Consider the following 22,911-nt stretch of genomic DNA (forward strand, 5'->3'; position numbering starts at 1 on the left):
GAGAGGTGGCCCCCGAGGGGGGAAGGCTCCGGTGCCGCTCCTGTAACACTTCAAAGCACCAAATCAGGGCACTCGTCACGCCCACGTGTTTTGGAAACAAAATAAATCCCCTCCCTGCCTCTAGCATGAGCAATCACAAAGGGAGCATCAGTTTTCACCTTTGCTGTCCCCCCGCCATCCCCAGCCGAGGATGACTCTGCTCCTGGTAGACCTGTGGTCACTGGCCATGTGAGGCCAGGTCTGAGCCAGCCTTGGGGGCTGAGCCCCCTCCACGGCCTTCCTGTGAGCAAGGACCACCTCACGGGGCAGCCGGCAGCGTCACAACTGTGCGAAGAAGCCCCATGAGGAGTGCGTGTCCCCCCTGCCCCGCCGAGGGCGGCAGGGCATTACTCACACCGCACACGCGCTCGCCCATCAGCACGAAAAAGAGCAAGCTCGTCATCTCCAAAAGGCCATTTCCTAAGGAGAAGCGAGGCCCAGCTCCCACACAACTGCTCACCCAGAGCACAGTGTTAACAGGCTGTTGCTCCCCAGGGGCTGCTCTCCGGGAACCGCCTCGGGGCACAAGGACACGAGCCCCGGCTGAAGGGCCAGAGCCATGGATCAGAGGGGACGGCGGCTGCTACGCGTACAATTTCCCCACCGCCTCATACACAGAGGCTTTCAGCAGCCACAAGCGCTGCCAAGCGACCAGCAGCAGGTGTCCCCCGACGGGGTTTACTCCACACAAGTCCTTGGCGGGTCGCGGAGAGGACAGAGAAGGCACCAGGTAAGGTGTTCACAGCAGCATCACCCTGCTCCTTCCATCACACCCCCGAGCCCCCTCTGCTTAACGGGGGGGGCCCAGGAGGACCTGGGCAGTGTCCTTACCCCACTCGCCCCTCTGCAGGGCTTGTTTGCTGGTTCATTGGCGTTTTTTCCCCAAAAAAAACCCAGATTCTGCTTTTGTACTCAGCAGAGCACAGGGTCAGCCTCAAAACTGCATCCCCCAGATGGCGAGAACCCAAGGGAAGGGGAAAGGACACTTCAAGCATTCAGCTACTGCGTCCTAGCGGTAATAAACAGCTAAAATCTTCCACGTCCTCTGGGATCCCAGGAAGATGAAGTATCTCATGGAGGGACAAACCACGACACATTGCCTTTGAAATAGTTCTTCCTTTGGAGAACCTCCTCTGATTTGGGGACGGATTAAGCTCATCACTTTGAAAGCAGAGAGCGATGTGGCTGCTGACCCGCACCACAGCCAAACCACCGCGTCAGCCGGCCCAGGAGAGCAGACCTTCAGGCAAGGAGCAGCACCGGGAAGGCTGATCCCACCGACGGCGACAGAGGGCATGGCCCCAAAATCACCAGCTTTCCCCCCGAAGACGAGGAGAGGAGAGACCGCATCACCGGGAAGGAATCACCTCACACGATGGTAACTGCCATTACAGAAACAACACCACACGGTCATTTGTACAAGCGTTCCAACACGGGGCTTCCAAACCACCTCTTGGGCAATTTTTCCTCTGCGATGGTCAAGGAAAGACCTGAAATCCCACTCCAGCTCTGGAGCATAAACTAGAGGGGGGAAAAAAATGAAAGAAAGGGGGAAACGCCATGTTTAAACTGATCTAGCTGGGTCTGAGCGTAACAGAGCGAGGATCGACACAAGCTCTTCATTGGGCAGACGCCTGGAGGCAGCGCCTGCGGCAGAGCAGCAATAATCTCCTACTTGGCTGTTACTGGGATTCTCGCTGCTGAACAACGTCCTGGTTGTCCCTTCAGCATTTTGGGACAATCGCTTGGAGGTTCTGGTGCTCTGATACCCAGCCTGGCCAGAGTCGTCTTCCTCCATAGACTGTGAGTGAGCTAAAACCCACACTGATATGTCAACCTTATTTTGAAAGACAAAAAAACCCTAAATCACTCTCATTACCAGATCAAGTTTCATTCCAGTAAGGCTCTTTAAATAATTTAAATATTTATTTTAATAAAAATAAATAAATACTTCTCTTTTCACATTATAAAACTCCCTGGAGAAAGAAAAAAACCAAACCAACCCCAACCACAGGGGTTTCTCTCGCAAATCAAAAGATGGTAAATGCTTTCTTCTGATGGTCATCACAAATCCACTTGTAGGCATCAAGTAGATGGTAGATTATTCCAGAAACAGAAGAAAACTCTCTTTGAGGAAACAGCAGTTCAGCACCTTCTTGTTGGGAAGAGAAGTTCAGCTCACACAACTGTTGCCACCACCAGATGAGTCCCATTTGTCCATAACGTGACCACGTGTGCTGTGAGAGAAGTTCCACTCGTGCAATGTCACCACCACCAGACGATTCCCATTCGTCCAGAACGCGGCCACGTGCGCTGCGAGGTGTGAGCAGCCCTCTCTGCGATGGAAGTTCACAGCATTTGTTGTTAACCATTTCCTTGCCCAGGTGACGCCAACCTTTCCAGCTTGTGCTTAAGGTGTGTTAGCTAATTTCAAGGAGAGTTACTGTCTCCAAAATAGGGGCAGGCAGGGGGGGAAATAACAATCTTAACCACTACTACTTAACCTAAAGAGAAAAACTTGTGTGCCTGCTGCTATTTCAAATGAGGTAGTAGAAAAGTAACTAAAAGAAGAGGTAGTCACCCAAAGGTGATGACAGTGTTACTCTGGTAGAGCATGCCTCACAGCAGCTCTTGATGGAGTATTTCCCACACCATCCTCTCGCGGAAATAAGGCATGTGGATCTGAAAAGAAAAGAAAAATCCATTAAATACACATCATGGCAGAAAGAGACACAAAATACGCAGAAACGCCCAGTTACTTCCTTAATATACACTTCCTTTTAAGAACTGCCAACGCTTGCCCTTCCGGTACAACCTGGCTTTCACCCGCACAGCTCCTAAGAGGGTGACATGCCACCAAAACCAGATCTCCTTGACCACACAACAGCTCACAAGCACTTTCACAGAAGAGCACTGCCTTGGAAAAGAACCAGTGTCTTCACTGGTCAAAGGCTGAGACCCATTTCTCCCAAAGATCCCAAGGCCAGATCTCACAAACCCCCTGGCTGCAGTACCTCGCCCAAGAGGAATCTCACTGGGAGCAGATACCGGACGCCAGGATGGAGAACGCAGCTCTGCCCTGCTGAGGCCACTTGGAAGTTCCAGCCCAGCCACTATCTCCCAAGAACGGAGAGAGGTACAAAACCTCAGCCGCTGCACCAGATGCAATTAACAGCCGCTGCGTAACTTCCCTGGCTCTTGTCTCTGTGCGAAAGGGGCTGGAGCTGTTTAGAACCTTCACTCACCTGTGTAAAGGTCAGCGGTTTCTCTCTCGAGATGTAATCTGCGTATTTGCAGGTGAAAACGCCACAGTCGCTTCCATTCGATTGCTAAGGGATTTCCTAACGAATGCAAAGAAGATGGAGAATTTGCCTCTATCTTCAAGGAAAAGCAACTTGGAAGCAGCACCCATTACCAAAAATACCCTAACCAGACACTCCTGAACTTGCACCATCCCCAGTAACCGCTCCCCAACACAAGGAACAGACCCCAGGAACTGCACATCATCCCTCCCCTCGGCTTCCTACGCTCGGATGTTACAAGCCAAATTCCTGGCAGGCTGATAAGGGACAGCAGGCTTCCCCCCTGCAAGGTGTCTGGAGCTTTCTACAGTGTCTTTCTGAAGTGACATCCCTTAAATCGAGGCTTTCGGTGCTGCTTTTCACTATTGCTGAGAAACATCAGCCCAAGCCCTTGCTTTGTCACGTGCCAGGATCTGGGCTGCAAACAAGCAGCCCACGTTCTCTGACAACTGCTAAAGAGACTTGAAATTTGACTTGTGAAATGGGGGCAAAGCCAAATTCACCTTCACGTGGCAGAGCAATTTTAAAAAACCCAACAAAGTATTCGGCCAGCAAGGAGAGGCACTGCTCAAAGATTTCATCCCAGCACTGTTTCCTGGTCCACTGGCAGCCCAATGTGGGACCAGAAGAAGATGCTTATGGCTGTTCTCTGAAGTCCTGGCCTTATGAGAAAGCGTTAAGAGCTTCGTGACAAGGAGTTCTAGTTCACATTTCAAGTGCAAGCAGTGCTCACTCACATGTGGCTCCATGCTGTGAACAGTCCACTCCGAAACACTCAGCTTCACGTGTCTTTTTTCACGGCTCTCCTCTTGCAGGTATTTGCTGTTGAAAACAAAAGAAAAACCACTCTTCATCGCTGTAATTTAGGCCGAGAAAAAAAGAGCTGCTGAAAGATCACAGGAAGATGAATGGCAGGAGAGTAAAATGTCAGAGGATCCTCACAGCAGCTGATTTCAGGCATTTGGAGGAAAAATCCAAATCTTAAATTTACAAACGCTGCGAGAGGCTGCGAGCTAACCATCAGGAATGAGACCGACAATTCCGACAATTCCAAATAAGGTCATTGCTTAGCAGAGGTCAAAAAACCCCAAATCCCATGTTATCAGAGGAAGAACAGAAAAACCAAGCAAGGAACCCTAATGTCGTCAGCCCACCACGTGCCTGAATCCCACAGACTGCGTGCGCCTCCGGAAGGACAAATACAAAAGCTTTTGGGCCAGCACCTCTGGCTGAGGAAGTTTCCAGGCCACCAGTTGCTGGAAAAAAGGACTGGATGCAGACCTGTTCTTATAGCCTTTCCCAGGCACCTGCTCTTAACTGTTCAGGACAGCACCGGACTAAACCAACGCTTGGTTTGTCTCTGCGGGGCCGCTCTCCTTGCTCTTGGGCTACAAAGCTGCTGGATTAAGGGGTTTTACTACCTCTGCATCAGTGGCAGAGACTTCTAAGGACGCCTGCTTGCACAACAGGAAAACCTGTCCCCGTTACGTTGGAGAGGTGTGCGTGCCAGCTGACACAGCTGCAAAAGCTGGCTACACGGTATCTGTCTTGAACGAGAATGTCAGAATTACAAAGAGCACCCAGCGGTATCCTCAAACACTTCTGCCCTCAAATTCTTCCCTTTCGTCAATAGCCCCATTTTATTGATCACTAACAAGGTTGGTGCCCGTGTGCCACGGGGCTACCATGTCTTTGTCTGTGCTATAGGGGGAAGGTGGCAGAACCCAGGCATCCAAGACGCTGGGTGGAGGGGACGACGTGACACTAGGGAAGGAGTCACTGTCAGACAACTCGCAGCAAGCGAATCCAAGATTTCTGGTTTGTTATCTACAAGACATGTGGAAACTTGCAGCCGTGTCACAGGGTCAAAATCCCAAAACGTTCTCCTCATTCACAACACAAAAGCACTGACTGAGCAGTTACTTACAGCAAAGTCTCACAAATCTTGTCCCCTCCTTCTTGTCCCCGGGAGTCAAAGTATTTGACGGTCTTCTTTCTCATATCTATGACCTGTTATTCAAAGGTGACTGTTAGACAAAGCACCACCTTGTGCTGCACAAACCTCCATGACTTTTCTTGCTAGCTTTTTCTCCCCACCCAACTCTAAATAACAAGCCCGTTTGACTCACCGCTAGTGCCCAGTGCAAGCTCAAATTAATGGGCACAAAGATGATGTCCTTCTGGAAGACATCCACGCGTCTGGTCAATCTTCTTACTGTCCTGTAGCCCCCAGAAGCTAGTTTTTCATAAAACAAGGAACTAAAAGCGTGGACTGATGGATATCCTGCCTTCTTACTTCTCTCCATCACAAGACCCATGTAGAAATTAATGACCTGTACCACAAAGAGTAAACTGGAGATGTAAAATCAGACGCTAGCTTACCAAACGAAAAATACAGCCACATCTCTCTTCTGGCCACCCTGAAGTACGCAGCTGAGAGAACTCCAGCCTCAGCTGTCAGCTTTTGTTGAGAGAACTTCGCACTTGGTTACAGTTGTTTATCAAACTGCACTTTGGTAAAAACACCTGCCACCCACTCCAAGAACCTGGACTAACTCCTGGAAGCACATAACACAACAAGTAAAGGAACTGCCAGGAACACTGGACCCTCAAGTACCTAAAATAAGAACTGCACAGAGATTTCTAGCCTCTGCAGTGCAGGTCATCAAATAACTTTGAAAAGTACACGGTGAAGGGGTATTTTTAAAGAAATGCTCAATTAGAAGATCCCTGTGCTGCAGCTAGTTTTACCTCATCATTTAGCCAGCAACCGTTCCTTAAGGTGTGGATGTCCTCACGAGTCACCTTTAGGTTGAAGGCACTGCTCATGATCTCCTCTGGCTCACCTTTGCCTAATGCGGCAACGACCTCTCTCTCCATGGCCTGAAATGAACAATTAAATGGGGAAGGACTTGTGAAACACAACATCGAGCATGCCAACCTGTGGGCAGCTTTCAGCTCAAACACGGCCTGGAAATGAAGCTCAGGTGACAGAGCAACTGCCTTTGCCGGCTTTCGGCTAGGTTAGCAATCGCCCTTTTTGGTTGGTTGGTTGGTTTCAGCATCCTGACTTGGAACTTCAGGGCCCAGGTTTGCTTCAATTTGTTTTCACCAAGGAAGCTGAGACAAAACGCAGGGACGAGCAAACACACAGCAAACGCCTTTCCCATGCGATGCTGCAGCCCTCGCAACGCTGAGGTTTAAGGCAACCGCAGCAGGCATTCTCCATGCCAAGGCAGCTACGTCAGGAGCCTGAAAGAATGGGAAGGTGGGGGAACTTCAAGGGAGCTGAAGTACCAGCAAAGGGGGAAACCGAGGCAGCTACACTGCAGTCAGGCAATCGGGAGTCCAGGCTGTGCATGCAACTGGTTGTCATTTGCATGTTTCCATGCAAAGGAAATTCTGCTTAGGGAATGCAAAGCAACCACTGGGTCTGTTAGTATAAAATACTCTGAACTGCAAGAGCATCTTCTTCTGGGTTGAACGTGGGCTAGCAGGATAAGAAAACCCCTGGTTTTCCTTGTACTGAGCATCACCCCGCAGACGTTGTAAACTCTGGACTTGCTAGCCCTTTCCAAGTCAATCCTCAAGAGGCAAAAAAGGGGGCGCTCGATCAGACTGCAACTCCCAAGAATAAAAGCGGCCAACACTCAGACAAGCAGGGGAGGCTGTTGTTAAACGTGGACTCCTTTTTGTCCGAGTAACAGAAGCCCCACCAACCCTTAGGTTAGCACAACTGAAGGAGTGCGTGGAGCATCAAATGCTTAAATCCTTTCAATCCTTCAAACCAGCTTTAGTGCTGACCTTTGCACTGGGAAGTCACAGCTGCAGACACTCCCTAACAGCTTAAATGCAAGTTCTTCAGATTTCAAAAAGCCTGAAGAACCACCTGTAACAAATGGAGTTCCTTGCAGCTGTTTCACAGCCTTCTCTTTTGTCAAACAGCCTGTCAGCTACGGTACCTCTGTGAGCGGAGTAAAGTCTTTTCCTATTCTTCTCAGCCTTATGACTTTCTTTCCTTTCACGGCAAGGGCGGGTGACTTTTTGGCCTGGGCGGGTGCCAGAGGTACTTGGCATAACACACCTTCTGCGATCTGAGCTCCACGCTGTTCCTGTGAGACAAAAGGACGTTAAGCTACCAATCCAGCACAGATTTTTTTGCTAGGGGATAGCACAGAAAATCTTGCTCATGTCTAAAACTGGAAGGGCTTTTGTACACACATCTAACCGGCTGACTCCAAAGTTACTTTTTGTCGAGGACTGCATCCCAACTGCGCACCCATGTAGTGCTGCACTCAAAACTAAACGGAGGCAAGAGAGGCAGGAAGTTAGTTTGGCTTGGAGTAGCGTTAAGAACCCCAGAAAAGCCTCCGCAGGTAGGTATCAGGTTGAGATGGAGATTAATAGCTCTGATTTCCAGGACTAAAATTTAATTTTGATCTCAATCCTGACCAGAGACGAAAGTCAAAGAGATGTACTTCCTATCTCACAAAACAAGACACCACTAAAGATACCACAGTCCAGCTCTGCAGGTCAACCAAGCCTGTGCAGTAAAGACTCTGAGGCTGTACCCAACACATCAAAGGGGAAGAAGAAAAATAGTATAGGGTAGTGCGCTCATCATAGTCTAGAAACAAAATGAACGGCAGCGGGAAACCCTTTGTGATCGTGCTACTCAACAAATCATGCTCCCGCTTCCCTTGGGAAAAACGACCTGGAGGAATACAGATATTGTTGAGGAAGTAATGAAAGGGAGGAGCGCAAAAATTTCTGATCACAACCAGATACATTTTCCTAAAAAATGAAATCATGAATAACACAAGCTTACCCCTGCAACTGCAACAGCTTGTTTCACCGCTCCGTCCTGTTCCAGACATTCTTCTGCTGGTGGGGAGCCCCTGCGAGGAGCGGGAGAGAGAAAGAGAGAGAGCAGTGAGCTGTGGACCTGTACTGTCCCACGGAATTCTCAAGAAATCACCTTCTGGACAAGAAATGCTTTTTCAAGGCTGATGCTGACTACAGCCTCGGTTGCACACGTGTGACAACATCGTCTCCGCTTCCAGCACGATTCTTTTGGAGCAGCGAGACTGGCATAGAAGGAAGCGCTGGAGCTTTGTAAATTCCTTCCCATCTCCCTGTGCAAGACTCCTTTGGTTTCTCTTGATCAGTTTCATTATTTGGAAAACAGGGAAGCAACCAGCACTTCCTCTGTCAAGTGCTCTGGGATCTACTGGGGATAAATGCTGCGTGCTAGGGCTTATACTGCAAGGTATAACAGGAACACCCGCAACTCTACCTGCAGCCACATACAGTTAGCTTACGGAAACTAAGACCAGCACAGGGAACTAAAAATGGGACACCTACAGGATATTTACTTGCCTCCTATAGGCTAGTCAAGAGAGTGACTGTCCCCATTTGGAGAGGATTACCAGTAAAACCACGCAGACTCTGAAGAGCAAACAAATACACAGACAGTAAAGATGTCTGTATATATGTGCCTTCCTCAAAACCGATAATTTGCCTTGTCACCAAAGACCCCCTTTTTCAGGAGGGAGACCTACAGCAGACTCTCATGGTATTCTCCACTTTCAGTCCAGCAGGGGAAGAGCAGGTATTCACAAGCTTCATCAAATGACTTCACTGAGTAGTTAAATCCACAAAAAAAGGCAAGAAAATGTTCCTTTTACTTCAACCCGTCATACTCTATCCGTTCCTTTATTTCCTTCTCTCCCCTCACGCTCAGGTGAACCACTGACAATTTAAGCACACAACAGTGCTGCACGGCTAAAGAGAGCGCTAGGCTTTAAAGCGGGGAGAAGAACAGGGACGGAAAGAGACGCACACAGAGCCAAAAGAAACAAGAACCGTGATGAAAAGAGACTCTACCTGGTCACAACATCTCCCTGAGACAGCTCTGGGCAGCAAACACCTACCAATTTGATACCTGCACAGAAAAGCAGTAGTATTAAAAAAATAAGTCAACTTTCGATTGCCATCAGATGTACGTAGCTCTCCATTTCTGAGGAATAAATAAAAAAAATACATTTAAATGACGACTGTACGGTTAGGAAGTTTGAACTCTGGCAAGCAGTGTGAACTTTGAATATCATGTGGGAGTGTATAGGAAATGCCCTATTTTCATTTGAAGTCTACCTACAAACTGGAAGGGATTTGAATCATGGGGATACTCACCAGTCCTTAGCGTTGCATATGGATAAACATCTCCTCCTCCTTTTGTTTCTTCCGGGTCACTCATCACAGGTTCCTTGGAATAGGCTTCAACCCTTTGGTGCAGCAAAAACAACAGAGGAGAATCACAATTTTTATACACAGGGCGTTTGTTATCAGTACATACCAATTCACATTTAAAGGTTTACAACCTTTAGATGAAGACCTGCTGTCTTCAACTAGCTCATGGGAAAGTACAGAGAAGTCAAAGCGAAAATCAGAACAACTGCCTTGAAGATACACTGCTGTTTGTCACCTCAGCCTCTTCTCAAGTTCTACACTTCCTCTTACCACAGACCTTTAATCTTTATCTAATCTCCTGTGGCTATGAAGTATCTGGATTTAAAGAAAAAGCTTAAAATCAGTCGGGGGAGAAAAAACCAAAAAAGCAGCTGGAGACCTCCCTTAGTACAGCAGCCTGAGGGAGTTCCAGGCTACCTTGGAGGAATATTGCTCTGTGGACACAAATACAAATGTTAGGCAATACGCAGGAAGTTCAACAACAAAAGAGAAAGGCAATAAACCTTTCGGAGAAGAACTCCAAGAAAACGGAAGGATTTTTACCTCAGACGCGGAATTATCTTGTCACAAAGGGACAGTGAGCGTAAGGCATCGATAACTACAAAAAGAAATTGAAGGGTTTTATGAGTTTACGGTAAAGAGCTTCACAAAAGAAAACTTGTCATTTTCTCTCCTACATCATAATTTTATTTGTGTTATGTCACTTGAGGAGAGTTTCAGAGTTTCATACTGGCAACTACAGAAAGTTGTGCACACAAGGGATTGCCAGCCAAAACCCGAAATAAAAAAGGGTTATCAGGACCTACTACCCAAAATCAGCTTTTCAAACTACTGACTTCTGGCAAGCCAACAGTGGACATATCAGAACTGAAGGACTGCATCCAAGGCAGCTCGTCTACTGAGATGACAGGATCAACGCCTGGCTCCACTCCAGAGGCAATGCAAGGATGCAGGCAGGAATCAGAGCTCACACTCAAGTATTCCCAGACGCTGCCTAGTATTGTGCCTGCAATAAGCCCTACAGAACTCTAGGGGTCCAGCTGTACGGTGCACAAGGGCGGGTGAAAAAGAAACGAGTTCATAACTCCATGTCAGCCTTACCAATCCGTAGCGTTCCTCCTTCTTCCATACACCATCTTGCCCTTTTAGCTGGAGGCTCAGAAAAGGTGGACTGCAAACAAAAAAAGGAAAACAACGAGAGTAAAATGTGAATTCCATGTGAATGCCAGCAAACATAAACTTCCTGAAATTTAGTCAACTCTGTTCTGACTTGGGGACCATGATTTGCCCGCTCAGACTGCGGAAGAATGCCAATCTTTGCAGGATCTCTGACGAGTACACTTTAGGCTTTTAATACAGGCTCTCATACCTGCAGTGATTAAAACAATATAAGCTTGTCACGCAGTTATCACTAGTCCAAAGTGTGGTAGTTTAGCCCTTCAAAAAGATATTTTGAACAAATAAGAGAGAATGACTCTCTCACGAACAAATAATTACAGCACGACGGCTTCTTATTCCTCTTATCCTATAGGGCAATAAGAAAAATAGCACTACTACTTGAACCAAACTGGGAAGTCAAGCAGCTCATGACTCGTTTTAACCGAGTCCGAGTCCTACAGCCATCCTCCCCCGGAACGGTGGATTATGAACCTATCAGAAGGAGGTTTATCCAGAGGAAGTACGCAGTTTTTCTTGCAAAGTAGTGTATATTGATTCCTTAACTACAAGCTTGAGAGAGAGAGTAACAACAGTTTACAAGCACAGGACAACCATAAACTGGGATGATGGGAAAGTATCTGGAAGGCAACAAACGCTTTGCTCCTTCCTCGGCTGCAAGTGCCAGAGCAGAGGACGCAGAGCTGAGGAAGGCAAACCCAGCACACAAGAGCTGCCTGCTAGAAATGGAAAAGAACCACCTACTGCTGCACAGGCTCAGAGCAGGCCCAACTTCAGGACGCTTCAGGGAGAGCCGCTTGCTCTTTCATCTTCCACAGATTCGCCCTATTTTCCCAACCCTTGCTAACCTCTTCCCCAGACTCTGTGCTCGCAGCATTGTTGCTCACTGATACTCTCCTTCGTTTAGTTGCCTTGGTTTGCAACTTGCCCACAGTGGCAACTTGTTCAGGTTTCTCTCCATGCTCGGAGTCGTCAAAATCTAAAAAACCAAAGACAGGCCATATAAGAACATGATAGGAAAGGAGATTAGGATTTCTATTGGCACCAAAGCCCCTCCTCTTAGTCCCAGCTAAAGCAGTGTAACCCATTCCATGTTACGCGCCCTTCTGCCAACAGCACTTGGTGGCAATTTTTGTATTAGTTGCCTCACTGAGCAGCCCCTCAGAGCCACAGCTCAAAGACTAACCCACCCGTGAGTCTGCCAGCCAGATCTGCAAAAAAACCCTGCTTTGGGGAACATTCCCTGTTTCCGGAGAAGCAGCACAGGGTGCAATTTATCCTCCTCCCCCCTCCACACATGCATGCAGTTTATTACGTGTACGTGTTTACCACAAAAGTAATAAACTAAAGTAGAAAAAGTAGAAAAGTCAAAAGAAGTACAAAAGCCAGAGTTTTCTAAGGCAGATGAAACCGAAGAAAAATCAGGCCTATTAAAGACTTCTGTAACGTCCAATACCTGTTCTTCTCTTTTTGGCTGGAGGCTCATCGGGATCCTCCACAGGTGTAGAAATCCTGAGGAAAGAAAACACAGAAGAGTGGTTTGAAACTTCCTGAAGCTTCTACCAGGCTGACTTCCCTTCACAGGACCCAAACTTCCAAAGTTACTTTTCATAGCCCAAAGGTCTCCTCCTCCGAGCACCCCTGCGATCATCTCAGGCACACACACCCAACCTGAGCACACCGCTGAGCATCCCCCATCAACCCCCCACAACCTCTCCCAGGCAACGGACCGCTCACACACAGCTCATTATCCCACTACACCCTATTAGGCCTCTTTTCCTCATTCTCTTAATGCTTCCTAACGTTTTACATCTGTTCCTATCACCAAAAACTTGCAGAAGTTACGATGCCAAGTTTTCCTCTTTCCTCAAGGAAAGCCACATACCAGCCACTACTAAGCCTTCCAAGTTCCTCAGTCACTACACGGAGTTGCAAAGAAAAGACTAAGTAGGACAGGAAACAAAAGGTGGGAAAGCAACTCATGCAGACACCCACTGCAATAACTTACTGCTAAAGCAGTGCTCGGGAACTCGTTCTTCAAAGGATTCTTAGCTGCACCCTTTCTTATTAAGCGTATGTCCAAATATTCTATCACTTGATAACAACGATAAAATCCAGTACACATTTTTACTTTGGGAATGGAGCACAAAGGTTGCTCCTAGTTGGTTTTTTCCTCTATTTGCCCCACAAAATGCCATGACAGACGCCAAGGATTCTTTGAAGAATTCTTCCGTCTTTCTTACACAAAATCATTCCTTTCAAACTGTTAGGCCCCCAAAACCTGCTGCTATCACCACTCATGGACTATCTCATCTTCTCTCTGTATCAGGAGCACAAAAAGGAACCGATATCCTTAGCGGCACCTTTCATACAATACCAAGAATATTTGCTTTTACTATGCTGTTAAAGTCAGGCAGAAAATATCGGGGAGGGAGGTCTGAAAGGCAAATACACTATAATAAAAATGCAACCTTACTCAGCATATTTGACGTGGCAGAAGGTAAAACTAAGGAACCCAAAATATTGGTATCCTCCTGCTCGACTTCAGCAAGAGCTAGCTCATTCTGGGCTGCTTTTCAGTGAAAGCTTTCCAGCCTCATTCTTCTGCAGGGATCGGCACAATCCAACCTCCTCAAGGCTACTTCCTCAGAGAAGCACGGTTTAAACGCCTGACTGCGCTTCATAACCACAGTTTGTGAACACAAGTGCCTCTTTCTCCACCTTTCCCAGAGCACCCAACACCTGTGACAGCCTTGTCTTCTCCTTTTTCACTTTAACAGACACTTGGAGGGCTAGAATTACTTGGATCACAAGAAAAGATGAATTCTCTCTTGCCAGTTCAGAAATAAACGTGGAAACCTTTGCTGTTCTGAAGCGGGCATGGCCAGGGAACGTGCATGGACAAAAGGGAAGGAAAAAATCAATCTAAGCCTAGCTACCTCTCTCTCCCATGGGAATACACAACCCCGGGAGGAGGTTAAACTGTGTCATTGCAACTGGGGTTTTGCCAAGGACCCGCCAGAAACAGGGAAGCGCACAGAGTGTTGAGTAGTATTTGAAACATGCCGAAAAAACGGGCCAGAACATAAAAGCAACTTGAGACCGCTCTCCAGGGAGAGACGCATTCATGTCCTTCTCCACGCTCTACAGGAGACAGCACCTATTTACGCCCAGCATTTGACTTGCCTCCTTAGCAAGGACAGGAAAGAAAGAAGGTATTAGGAAAACTCAGCAACTCTGTAGGCTCCCACAGAAGCTCAGGCCCTCCTCTTTTCAAAACCTCCTCCCCCACCAGTGTTGAGGGCACTTCATTAAGATTTATAATTTGAATTTGTAAAAAATTCAAGTTTTCACAGGGTAACCCCCCATCCCAAAAAATCGCAGACTGCGCTTCAGCAGTGCAGTACGAGAGTAGCTAACGCTTATCTCCTTTGCCCACCACCTTCACCACTCACGCCCGTAATTGTTCATCCTTCTCTCACGGAAAAGCCTCAAGGGGCCGAGCCCAGCCCAGGAGCGTGGCGGGGACCCCGGGGCAGGACACCACACTGCGCCCCAGCCCGCAGAGCGGCTAACGGCTCAAGCCCCTCAGGCCGACGCCATGGGGCCGAGGCTCCTGTTACCCCCAAGCAGGCCCCGGGGGGTCCCACAAGGCCCCGCTTACCCAGCCCTGGCCTCACGGCCCAAGCGACGCTTTTTGCCTCTCCGCTGGGGAGCTGCAGGCACTGCGTGCGGTTCCGCCATGGCTCCGCTGCAACTAGGGACGCGGACGCTGCGTTCGACCATTGTGACGAACCGTGATGTAGCGGCGGCCAAGGGCCCGCTGCAGGGAGCCCGGCTAAAGCGGCCGCTGTGGGGCTGGCGAGTGCTGAGCTGGCTCCTGGTGGCCTTGGCTGGCGCTCGGGGGCCATCCTCTGCCCTGCCCCGCTGTTAAGGGGTGGGGGGTTTAATAGGGTTCTTCCTAGTGGTTTATCAGGTGTTGCCTCTGGGGTGGAAATGTGCCCGTGCTGCTGCAGCCACGTCCTGGAGAGCCTTTTCCACATGAGGAATGAAAATGAATGGTTAAGTCCAAGAGGAGCAAAGGGGGCAGATGAAAGGGCTCAGGGCAGGAATGGCCCTTTGGGACAGCCCTTGTCACAGGAGGTCCCCCTAGCTTTTGACGCCTGCAGGGAGTCTTAAGTGGTGGTGGGCTGTGGTTTAATGACAACGACCTTCCTCATTACTTTAGGAACTTAATTGCCGCTCCACTTTATGCTTCAGGGCTCTGGCCCAGGAAGATGCCTGAGCGCTGGAGGCAGAAGTGGCCATGGCAGAGGCGTTGCAGGCAGGCTGCAGGCAGGGTGGGCGGTGGAAGCAGCCCGGCAGAGGGCAGGGCAGCCCCCTGCAGGGCCTGCGACTTGGAGATGCCTCTTCAGTCGGCTTCTGCCTCCCTCTCCTCTCCCCATCCCGCAGGTGTTAGCTGAATCCTGCAGCCGAGAGCTGGAGGGGGCGCAGGGCATTTGAGTTCCTGGGTAAAGAAAGATGCGAGGTTTTTCTCGGTTTCTCTCTGTGAAGCCAAAACTCACCTGCAACACTCCCGTTTCTGTCCACGGTGGAGAGAAAGCCGGAGCGCTGAACTCGGGCTGTGGAGTTATGCAATCTGATTGCTTTGTGGGTGGTGGTTGGTGGGAAGACTGCTGTGCTCTCTAAACATCAATAACCAAACACATCAAGAAGTTACCATTTCATTAAATTAATGCCACCAGACTGAGAGTCTTTCTTTTTGGAGTGGAGTCTCTTGTTGCACCTTACACTAAATGTTTTGGGTTTTTTTCTCCTCTCTGTCCTGTATATGGCAAAAAATTCCCATTTTTCTAAAGGCAAATACAAAACCATCACCACCTCTGTGTGGACCCAGAAGGACTAGGAGTGCCGGGCAGGGGTCCCTCAGCTTCCCGCCACCATTGCCGTGGCAGGGGCTTGCATGGAGGTGGCACATCAGCTCAGCGAAGCCCCACTGCAGCGTCTGCTCCACATCTGGTCTGGGCTGGGAGGATGGCTTTGGGGGAGGCGTGCGGAGACCCTGCTCTGTCCTCCCGGTGTCACCAGAGAGGTGCCCAGCACTCCTGGAGATGGGCTCTGCTCCCTCCCCTGCCGCGTGGTGCATATATATCCATATATACACACGCCGGCACAAGTGTCATTACATGTGCAGGCTTCACACTTCCAAACAAATCCTCATTTTCCACCGACCGAAACTGCAATCCTGTGTCACACGCTCAGACACTGTTCTCAAATAATACCCCCTCTACTCTGTTATTTACTTGCAATCTTCTTTGGTAATGACAGACCCTCATTAGCATTGGAGACTTTTTTTTAATCGGTATAAAACTTATCTTCAGTGCCATTGCCTAAACGCTTGGTTTGACCACACCAGAAGGTTTTCTTTCTTTCAAGAGATTAAAGAACATTTCAAGTTCAGCAGCAGCAGAATTCTATTTTTTCCTAAAACCAAACAGTTCTAAATTTTGTGTCAATTCTGATCAAGAACGCTCAGCCATGACACCGCAGTACCGGATTTTTTTCAAAAATCACCTGGTTTGTCTTTGTAGCATCTCTTAAACCTGAATATTCAGCCTAATGGGCATTCCAGATTAAGCATTCCGAAATTCATTTGCTAAACCAACATGGGATCGTGCTTAAACCACTTCCAAACAACTTCAAGTTGAACTATTTACAATTGCCTCCCATCCAACACTGTGGGGACGGGGTGGGACACAACTCGCAGGATGAAGCAGATTTTCAGTGACTTCCAGGAGCAAGAGAATCAAGGCCATATTCTTCTCCGTCAAAATATTGGAGGAGGTGTCCTAAACTATGGCCACCTCACATATTAACCCTGCAAAGGGCAGTGCAAATCCTGAGAACTAATTTAGGTTACAAACAACAAATTTAACCTCAACGCGTTATTCCCTTCCAAAGGAAACAATCCACAGACATGAGTTCTGAGTTAATGTATTAATAGCGCTGTAAGCAGCCTTCAACTCTTTGTAAAAGAGTTAGACAACGCCAGATTAAAGAAGGGCCAAACCCCAAACTAAGGCTGTTCTTCCTTTGGGGAAAAAGACTTCTGTTCATAAAACTTCACCCTCTTGGCGGGATCAGGCAAGACAGAAGGAACCTTGTCGAAATACGGGTGGTCTGATACCGAGAAGGACACCAGAAATGCACAACCGGAGGGAAGCAGCAGGGAGGATCTTGCCCACAGACATACCCCGTACCCCTTTCTAGTGTTTAGAAGTTAATAAGCTTTGAAGAAATCAGTAGAGAAATTCCATGAGCATAAGCAAATGACTGAAGTCTTCATCCCTTTGCTATATTTTTAGAACAATCTTTGCTCTGTCACGTTAAGATGGATGTGGAAGCGGGACACCTGTGATCTGAGAAGAAAGAGACGTGTATCTAAACCAGAAAATTAAACAGCTGGCTTAGATCCATGCCGCTCTTTTGGACTTTACAACGTTGTCCAGTTTTTAAACACCCATGTTTTTGTTTCCAGATCATCATTCTTTGAAACCTCCCTCTTCAATCTCCCCCATTTTACAGGATTATGCCACTTCTTTAGTACTTCCAGCCTCCAAGGAACTCCTGGCACCTCACCTGCTCCAGCTATTCCTGAGACTGGTAATAACCCCTACAATGGCAAAGCTCTCACCCCCCACCAAGTCCCAGGAAATCCTCCCTGGCTAAAATGTCAAACACCAGGAGCCTGCATCCCTCCAAAAGCAGTTTACGCCCCAGCATCCTGACACATATTGAGGCTTCGTACAAGCCACTTCCACAGCTCACCCAAATTCCACAGTCTCTACTAGCTCATTCTGTTGTTCTTCAGGCATTTTCTCTTCCTAATCCTTGCTCTCTTGCCAAACCAGGCTCCTGGAATGAATGCAGAAGAAAAAAGAAGAAAAGCCAAACTTCTTTATCCTCCCTCTATTCAAACTCTGCTGGTAAGCAGATCAGGACTGGTGTTGGTATTAAATAACCATTTTGTTCTGACCTTGAATTTGTGACGTGTCCATTTTACAAACCACCAGCTCCCTTGATGGTTACCAACAGTTCTTCCCCTTCATTGGGCATTGGTGGCATCGAGGTGGAAGCCCTGAAGTCCAGGCTTGTGTGTTTCCAAATCATTCTCTCCATCCTTGAAGCATATTGAAAACAACGGGTAATGCTGTAGGGATGACATTTCGGAGCACGTTCATCAAGGTGCGTTACAGTCATCTGCTCCACAGGCAGGGAATGCCAGGGCAGCAGCATTATTTGGGGGGCAGCGGACAGAAAAGGGTTCCGTGGACAGAAGCAGCCGTAAGGTATGGAAGTGAGGACCGCGTGTTCTTTGCGCTTCCGAGATCCAGGTTTTCCTCACGGGGACCCAAGTTACAGGTTTCACTTCCTTAGTGGAAGATACCGGCAAATAAAGGGATTGAAGTATTTTTTAAATCCTAAATTCCTATACAATTATGTAGTTCCACTTGTTTTCTTAAGGAAAGCTGCAGCCCCACATTACACATCATCAAATCTACGATAACATTTACGCAAGGTGTAATTGCGCTCACTTCACACTCCTTCCACCCCCCTGCTACTCAATTTAGCAACCGATCCAACAGAGAAGGAACAGCTTTTGGCTCTCTCCCCCTGAAGCACACCAGCACCAGACCAGATCACTGCTGGGGGGGCTGGGAATCCACTGGGAGGGAAAGCAGAGCAGCCCCTTCCCATGACAGTTCCCACACTCCACCAAAAAGAAAAAAAAAAGCCAAAAAAAGACAAGAATGTGTTTTGAAAAATGAGACTATCAGACAAGAAGCACGGACGCCCAGCTTCCTCCCACCACCTCTGCCGCTTGCACTGGCCCTGGGGTTCACTCCGTGCCACCAAGCCGGCAGGAGACTAGTCCAGCAGCAAAAAGCAAAGGATTTTCTGACAGCTTCGGGTACCGACCAGCCCAACAAAAAGTCAGATCAGGGGCAGCTGATGAAGGAGGAACACAAAGAACGACCTGTCCTTTTGGTGGCATCCAGCTATCAGATTGTTTCGAACCTTCTCAAACTGCTTCCTTAGTTCTTCTTCCACAACTTCCAATTTTTTTTCCCTTCTTTTTTTTTTTTCCCCTCCCTGTTTAAACCGTGACATAAACCAGTTTCAGTTTGCTTTGCTGCTGAAATAGCAAGTCCCGTTACTTGCAAAAGCACCTGGTATTTCTTCTCCATCCCCAATGCTGACACTAGGACTCGTGGCTGCACAATCCAGTCAAGCCTGCAAAGCAACGCAGCTGGAAACGGAATCAGGGAAAAAAATCAGCTGATTTAATTCCCAGATCCGACTGGCTGTCCAAACACTAGTATAAGGGAGAAAGCAGAACACGTTTTCAGGAGCACAATTCTTGTTGGCAGCGTGGACTTGGAGCAGCTCAACAGACAGTCGGAAAGTCATATCCTAGATTCTTTATCCAAACGCTGCTGCTACTCTGCAGAGACTTGAGCGCTTCCCGCTTCAAAAAGTAGAAAAGCCATTGACTCGGTAAAATAGAAGCCTTAAGTAAGCCAAAAATGTCATAAATAACACTAGCAAGAGCATTAGAAAAGCCGCTCCCTGATCTAGTCTGAAATAGCAGGTTGTAGCTCTGTGCTTTTCTCTCTTAATTTTACAAACACGTACATTGCATACTGTCACGGGTGGAGTGAATAACTTCACTTGTAAGAGAGTAGTGAAACGTTTGTTAACATAAAACAGTGATGTAACAAAGTTAGTAGTGAATGCGACAGTGTTTTACGCGATGCGATGCCAGGGTACACTGGGTTAGTCACTGCATAGAGGCCAGGGTCAGACAAGCTCTCAGGGAGACCCTCCCGTTGAGTCACGAGGTTCAGAAAGGACCCCCTTGCTTTCTAAACTCCTTCTCAGAGAGGAGTCGAGGTGCGGCTGGATCCAATCCTAGTCCCAGACCTGCTCGACGGTTTATGTCTAAAGGATTATGTATGCGCAATCCATCCTTAGATCACTTAGCTAAGAATGCAAAGTTTAGCATGCTGTCAGTCACTTACCGAGAATCTGTTGCGGCAAGGAATCGCTCAGCCTCGAGGAGAAGAACCTTAAGCGAGCGTCCCCACTCAAGGGGAGATCCTGTCGTGCAGCCCGCTGCCATGCAGGAGAGCTCAAAGGGCTCTTGGGCTGTCCACTCTTTCTGGAGTAAGATAATGGACCTATAGTCATATGCTCATGGGAACAGGGTACCTAGGGTCCCACTCCAGACAGTGCTTTGGTTGTGTCGCCAGCCATCTCCCACAGTTCAAGTGCAACTCATAACAACTCCCGCTGATGGCCATGGCTTGAGCAGGAGCCGGGGGGGGAAAAGGGGAGAGCACACCGCCACACATACACCTTACCTAGTTATGACTCACAAAAGTTCAGCCATCGCTCATTTGAAGCCTTGGGGAAGACTGCCCGCACGTGGTTTTATTATTTTTTGTTTGAAATCAAAGTATAGGAAAGGGAAGAATAGGGAAGCAGGAAGAACAGAAGAGCAGAGACTAGGGAAGCAGGTGGGATAGCAATTGCTGTCCTGTCGTACCCTGCACTATTGTGTTTCAAAAAGACTTTGCTCGAAAGGTCTTCGTGTTTCCACTCCTTCTGATTGGAAATACAGCGCAGGTTATCCTGGCAAACCTTTACTAAAGTTCGGCTGCCGTCTTGAACTGGTTTTCAGTTGACTTGCACAACAGCAACTACATCAACTTGTTATAAAAAAACTAACACACAGAAATCCACCTTGAGCAAGTCAGAAGTAATAGTACCTCCCTAAAAACATAACAGTTGTAGGAAGGACATGAAGACATCAACGGAGAGGTGATACCGGGGGCAGGACGAGTCTATTCTCTCATCCCTGTCTTTCAGCATTCATTCCCATGTAGCATTTTTAACCTCCTGGGAACTAAATTTTCCTAACCTCATCTCCACTGAAGTAGAAACACTTGTACTATTAAAGCTTCTCACAGTGACTCTGAAAGAGAAAAGGCCATATTCCAAGCCAGACACTGCAGTTTCCTGCTCAGAATTATTACGTTCTCTTTAATATTTTTTTTTTTCCACCTCCAGGGAAGGTTAAAAATTTAAACTCCTTATCACCTCCACAACTCCTCCTGATGCTGCAATAAGTTAAAAAATTACAGGCTGATGAGGAAAAAAAGGTGGTCCTGCCCAGCCGAGCGGGGCCAAGGCCAGGATCCTGTCTTTCGTGGAATCAGAGAAGCAGAGAATGGCTTGGGTTGGAAGGGACCTTAAAGATCATCTGAGAGATCCCATGGGCAGGGACACCTCCCACCAGACCAGCTTGCTCCAAGCCCCGTCCAACCTGGCCTTGGACACCTCCAGGGATGGGGCAGCCACAGCTTCTCTGGGCAACCTGGGCCAGGGGCTCACCACCCTCACAGCAAAGAATTTCTGCCCAAGATCTTATCTAAATCTCCCCTCCGTCCCTTTGAAACCAGCACCCCTTGTTCTGTCGCTCCCCTCCCTGATCCAGAGTCCCTCCCCAGCTCTCCTGGAGCCCCTTTAGGGACTGGAAGGGGCTCTAAGGTCTCCCCGGAGCCTTCTCTTCTCCAGGCTGGACACCCCCAACTCCCTCAGCCTGTCCTCCCAGCAGAGGGGCTCCAGCCCTCCCAGCATCTCCGGGGCCTCCTCTGGCCCCGCTCCAACAGCTCCGTGTCCTTCTGCTCTTGGTGGCACCAGAGCTGGATGCAGTGCTCCAAACGCGGGCTCTCATGGGAACCCCCACGGTCCCTAGAGCTGTGCTCTGTCCCTCCCACCCATCGGGCACCAGGGACACAGTGCCACGGAGAGGTGGCCCCCGAGGGGGGAAGGCCCCGGTGCCGCTCCTGTAACACTTCAAAGCACCAAATCAGGGCACTCGTCACGCCCGCGTGTTTTGGAAACAAAATAAATCCCCTCCCTGCCTCTAGCATGAGCAATCACAAAGAGAGCATCAGTTTTCACCTTTGCTGTCCCCCCGCCATCCCCAGCCGAGGATGACTCTGCTCCTGGTAGACCTGTGGTCACTGGCCATGTGAGGCCAGGTCTGAGCCAGCCTTGGGGGCTGAGCCCCCTCCACGGCCTTCCTGTGAGCAAGGACCACCTCACGGGGCAGCCGGCAGCGTCACAACTGTGCCGAGCCCCATGGGGAGTGTGTGTCCCCCCTGCCCCGCCGCGGGCGGCAGGGCATTACTCACACCGCACACGCGCTCGCCCATCAGCACGAAAAAGAGCAAGCTCGTCATCTCCAAAAGGCCATTTCCTAAGGAGAAGCGAGGCCCAGCTCCCACCCAACTGCTCGTGCAGAGCACAGTGTTAACAGGCTGTTGCTCCCCAGGGGCTGCTCTCCGGGAACCGCCTCGGGGCACAAGGACACGAGCCCCGGCTGAAGGGCCAGAGCCATGGATCAGAGGGGACGGCGGCTGCTACGCGTACAATTTCCCCACCGCCTCATACACAGAGGCTTTCAGCAGCCACAAGCGCTGCCAAGCGACCAGCAGCAGGTGTCCCCCGACGGGGTTTACTCCACACAAGTCCTTGGCGGGTCGCGGAGAGGACAGAGAAGGCACCAGGTAAGGTGTTCACAGCAGCATCACCCTGCTCCTTCCATCACACCCCCGAGCCCCCTCTGCTTAACGGGGGGGGCCCAGGAGGACCTGGGCAGTGTCCTTACCCCACTCGCCCCTCTGCAGGGCTTGTTTGCTGGTTCATTGGCGTTTTTTCCCCAAAAAAAACCCAGATTCTGCTTTTGTACTCAGCAGCCTCAAAACTGCATCCCCCAGACAGCGAGAACCCAAGGGAAGGGGAAAGGACACTTCAAGCGTTCAGCTACTGCGTCCTAGCGGTAATAAACAGCTAAAATCTTCCACGTCCTCCGGGAGCCCGGGAAGATGTAGTATCTCATGGAGGGACAAACCACGACAAATGGCCTTTGCAATAGTTCTTCCTTTGGAGAATCTACTCTGATTTGGGGACGGATTAAGCTCATCACTTTGAAAGCAGAGAGCGATGTGGCTGCTGACCCGCACCACAGCCAAACCACCGCGTCAGCCGGCCCAGGAGAGCAGACCTTCAGGCG

The 22,911-nt window shown here is 49.0% G+C and overlaps 1 pseudogene; it reads right to left on the bottom strand.

The window, feature by feature from the left end:
- Positions 1-2,658: 2,658 nt before the first annotated feature.
- LOC128911063 (sentrin-specific protease 2-like) lies at positions 2,659-17,891 on the bottom strand (annotated as a pseudogene).
- Positions 17,892-22,911: the final 5,020 nt, after the last annotated feature.

Source organism: Rissa tridactyla, chromosome 6, assembly GCF_028500815.1.
Source record: "Rissa tridactyla isolate bRisTri1 chromosome 6, bRisTri1.patW.cur.20221130, whole genome shotgun sequence".
In the NCBI taxonomy this organism is placed as follows: Eukaryota; Metazoa; Chordata; class Aves; order Charadriiformes; family Laridae; genus Rissa; species Rissa tridactyla.